This window comes from Siphateles boraxobius, unplaced genomic scaffold (assembly GCF_051911475.1).
Source record: "Siphateles boraxobius isolate OS27281-9 unplaced genomic scaffold, OSU_SipBor_1 7, whole genome shotgun sequence".
In the NCBI taxonomy this organism is placed as follows: domain Eukaryota; kingdom Metazoa; phylum Chordata; class Actinopteri; order Cypriniformes; family Leuciscidae; genus Siphateles; species Siphateles boraxobius.
The window spans coordinates 10,092,941-10,097,590 of record NW_027509197.1 but is presented as its reverse complement, the minus strand read 5'-3'; the positions used below and the strand labels follow the sequence as shown (position 1 = coordinate 10,097,590).

The 4,650-nt window shown below is 43.0% G+C and overlaps 1 long non-coding RNA gene across 2 annotated transcripts; it reads left to right on the top strand.

Annotated features, from left to right (window-relative positions):
* The first annotated feature begins 3,584 nt into the window (after nucleotides 1-3,584).
* Nucleotides 3,585-4,289, top strand: LOC143723163 (uncharacterized). 2 transcript variants are annotated; one of them, XR_013197055.1, is made up of 3 exons: nucleotides 3,585-3,715; nucleotides 3,800-3,972; nucleotides 4,063-4,289. It is a non-coding gene; the product is annotated as an uncharacterized LOC143723163 (long non-coding RNA). The 2 variants fall into 2 exon arrangements; XR_013197056.1 differs by having other exon boundaries at nucleotides 3,585-3,719.
* Nucleotides 4,290-4,650: the final 361 nt, after the last annotated feature.

Sequence of the window (4,650 nt, the reverse complement as noted above, 5' to 3'; positions counted from 1 at the left end):
GCGGCAAGATGCTGCCTAATTATTTTTCTTGCCTCTTTTTTATATATATTTATTTTTTCTGCAATTTTGTTTTTCAGTTTACTGTTTTTTGTGAGCATATTTTTGTTCAGGCCAATGTAAATATATCTGCTGTGCATATGTTGCACAGACTTGTTTGGTGAAAAATAAAATAAATAAATGTTTCAACAGCATGTGTGTGTATCTCCAAATATTTCTGTCATGTGAACAATCTGAAGAATTTTCTACAATTTGAACTATTTTAGTATTATGGCAAAGCATACTAAAGATGAGAGTGCTTTTCATTATGCCCAACAGTGTGTAGTTGGTTAGACAAAAATCTGGTAATATAAATGAAGTGTGTACCATTTCGTGCAAAAGTTTGATTTTGATAATGCTATATGTAGTTTTGGTTGCAGTGCTTCATTTTGCAGGAGATATGAGGTATTTTGCAGTTTGGGTGTGTGGTTTTGTGGATTGTGTGAAAAGTATTTTGAAAAAAACAGCATAGTTTGCAAAATTGTGTGTTAGCAATTGTAAAAAACTGTAAGACGTAGCTTTACAGTAACCTATGCTTCTTCATCCGTTTACGCTTCTTTCCATATAGTGATGTGAATCACCTTCTGTCTGGTGTTAATAGCTGCAGTGTATTTGCGCGTCAGCACACACAACGGCTGCAACCACAGTGCGGTCCCCCCATAACAACCCTCTGGATTGAGCTGAGTAGGGAACATCTCTAGGGTCATCAAGTGGCCACCTTCCGTCCTCAGTGTTTCGTCGACTAGCCCACGACACCTCAAGAGGGCTCGACAGTGACTCTGGCGTCCCAGAGTATCCCCCTCTGTCCCCCACTCAACTCAGCCCAGCTTACTGACCTTTACCTCCCTCCTGCTGCTGAGGTTGCTTCTTCCTCATAACTCACATGTGACCTAACCACAATCTCCCCGCAACCCGACCATACGCGCCAACCCGTTTGACTAAAGCTGTCGAGCCCCACTGTCGTCATTAAAGCAGGTTCAGTGGCAACGGTCCCGTATGGCATACTACCTGTCCAGACACCAATCCTCATTCACGCAAAATACACAGGAACATAAAATTACAATGCAAACTATACGAGTTTTCAAGAATTCTTCGAAACCGTAGAGTGGCGGCCTGTACACAGCCAGACAGAATCTTTCCGTCTCAACCACAGCCAGTTGCTGCTCCTCTCTGCTGCTTCAAATAAGTTCTTTACTGTGCGACGCAACTCTTGGCCACTGAATCAGACGTCTCTGAGGAACCGGGTTGTAGAGTGTGCCACAAATCCTCGACAACCCACTTCCACTGGATGAACCCCGACTCTCCATCCTCGCTGTTCTGCTTCAATGGCCAGCTGAGCATACCGCAGTTTCTTCCTCTCATATGCCTCATCTACAGCATACTCCCATGGCACTGTTAACTCTATCAGTTGAACAATGCGTGATGATCCAGACCATAAAACAATATCTGGTCGGAGGTTAGTGGTGGTAATCTCAGGTGGAAAAATAAGCCGCTTATCAAGATCAGCCAGCATTTTCCAGTCCCTATCAGCTTCCAGTTGTCCTGGATGAAAATTGGTTTTAACAACTTTTCTTGGTGGTTGCTCGCCTGGGCGGAGGAATATTGTCTTCTGTGTGTAATGTTTTGCTAGAACAGGTGGCAACTTATTGGTCATGTTACGCTTATCTTCCAATTCTGAAGCCAAACATCGCAGTACTTGGTCATGGCGCCAAGTAAACCGACCCTGGCTAAGAGCCACCTTACATCCTGTCAAAATGTGACTTAATGTGGCAGGTGATGAACACAAAGGACAATAGGGATCCTCTCCTACCCAGAGGTTTAGGTAATGTGGGAGAACATCATATGTTGACCTAATAAGGAAACTGATCCTACTCTCTTCCATTGACCAAAGGTCTTGCCAGCCCATCTTGCGTTGTTCCACACTCTCCCATCTCATCCACTCTCCCTGCTTGGCCTGGGAAATGGCCTTTATACACCTCATCCTCTCCTCCTGCTTTCGCACCTCGTTGACTACCAGCTTCCTCCTTTGAGCTGGGGCTGCCTTGTGCCATTTAGGAGGAGCAAAGCTGAGCCCAAAACCCCCTCTTCGATGCTGTACCTGTCCCACGATATCACCAATTTAAAGGGCCGCCTCTTCTACAGAGTTCTTTGCTGACCACTTTCTACCAGTTTTTAACACAGGTCCTGCCTCCCATACACATTTGTCGCGTGACTCTACTAAGGTCATTTCCAGTCTGACCTTGGCGCACTTAAACTCCACGGTTAAAGCAGAGACTGGCAGCTGCAATATTCCTTTACTATAAAGTCCCACTCTGCTGAGGCAGCTCCCAACCATTTCATGATATATGAACTTATTAACGCTTCCAGCTTATCTACTGTTGTCAAAGAAATCGTAGACAGTCAGTGACCACAACAACCTCGGCAGTAGACCAAACTGAAAGCACCAGAGTTTTAGTTTGCCTGGTAGAGTGCAGCTGTTTATGCTCTTCAACCCTTCCACTGCTTGTCGTCTAACTTCTCCCACTCAAACTGTGTCCTTTAGATCCCCATCGTACCATCTCCCAAGACTCTTCACTGGCTTCTCAGAAACTGTTGGTATTGCCTCGCCATTAATGAAGAATGTTTTATCTACTACCATGCCTTTAATTATCGAGATGCTCCTTGATTTAGAGGGCTTAGATTGCATCCGTGCACATTCAATGTTATCGGTTAACTTACCCAATAACCGATTAGTGCAGGCTACCGTTGTAGTCATGGTTGTCATGTCATCCATATATGCTCTGATTCGTGGTAGTCGCATCCCAGAAGCCAAGCGCTCGCCTCCTACTCTCATTTTGATGCCCTAATGATTACTACCATTGCCATGGTAAAAGCCAGTTGAGAAATGGTGCATCCTGCCATTATTCCAACCTCTAAGCATTGCCATGTAGTGCTGCATTCTGGAGTTGAGAAACTAAATTGCAAATCTCCAAAATAGGCTTTCACTAAATTTGTTATCGACATTGGTACCCTGTCAAAATCAAATGCTGCCCAAAGAAGCTCATGTTGCACTGAACCATATGCATTAGCCAAATCCAGGAATGTCACATGGAGCTCCTTCCTCTCCTTTTTAGCTGATTGAATTCGTTGCCAGATAACATTGATGTGTTCTAAGCATCCTGAGAACCCTGGAATGCCTGCTTTTTGAACTGAGGTGTCAATTAAGCCATTCTTTAATAGGTAGGTTAACAATCTCTGAGCAATAATGCTGAAGAAAATGAAATAAAATATAAGTTATATTGGGTAACTTTTAAAACTTAGAATATTGTGTTTCCATTAAATATATACGTTGCAATGAGTCTTTTGTTATTTTTGGTGAATTGAAATTTCTCGCCAGTTAATGTGAAGTTACTGTGAAGGTTTTTGAGGTAGAGTTTGATCCATTAAGCATGTAACTATTGTTTTTTGAAATGTCTACCATTTTGTAATGTCGCGAGTAATGTTAGTTTTACAATTTTTGTTCATAGGCTAATAAAAATGCCCTAATTTGAATCTCTCAACAATCCACACTCCACGCCACAGCTCTTCACGCCCACGTGACAGCGCTCCACATCAGCACTCTCGCTCTCCTTATGAGTGCTCCCAAAGACCAGGTTGGGGGAACCAGCACAGAGAGAGCTATTCCCATTGGATAATGCAAGTAAGTATACCACCTAATATTCTTACTAAAAGTGGTACTTTTGGCAAATGGGACAAATGTTTTTCATTCCAATTTGACTTTCAGAATTACAAAGGTGGGTCCTCTATCTTCTGTCTGATATTTGGGCAAAGCTGTAAGAGGTGGGCCAAAACAGTGAGCCCCCAGAGTCTCAGTTCCACCTTAAGAAGATGAACGGCAGGCGTGAGCTGAAAAATCTGGAAGGGCAACTGGCCAATGAAGAAAATAGGAATGTGATGGTCAGTATAACTATGCCAGGCCAATACTAATACTGTTTTTTTTCTGTGTTTCTGATGGTGAAAAAATTACATTTTTCAAAATCTTTTCAGGTGTCTCGGTTAGTCAGGATTGGGGGTGCAAACCTTGAGGACTGTGTAAAAAATGTGATGAAAAGGTAAATGATACCAATCAGGCCATGTTTTGTTGCATTTATCAGATCACTCCGCTCATGTGAATATTAAAATATTTGCCAAGGAACACTTAGGTAAGATGATGTAACATAAGAACAGCTTTCTATCTGTAGCGTTTTGACTTCTTTGCTCGCAGTTTTGCTATTATTCTCGTTCACTAAGCTGAACAGCCAATCAGAGTTCCCTCTTTCACCGACGGCCCGACGCCGATTCAACATGTCGAATCGGCCGAAACAAAGCCGACGAGGACCAATTTCAGCCGACTGTCCGGAACACACTGAGAAAGCTTCTGCTGTTGTACGTCACACGCGTCACACACATGATCAGCGTCGACCAATAGTGTGCCTACGTGTGACGGAGCTCTACGCTATCACACTAGTGAACTGACTAGAGGCCAAAGGAGAGAAGGAAATTAATAGTTGAAATAAAGTCGTTATTTTTGTTTGTATTTGCACACAAAAAGTATTCTTGTCGCTTGATAAACTTAAGATTGAGCCACTGTAGTCA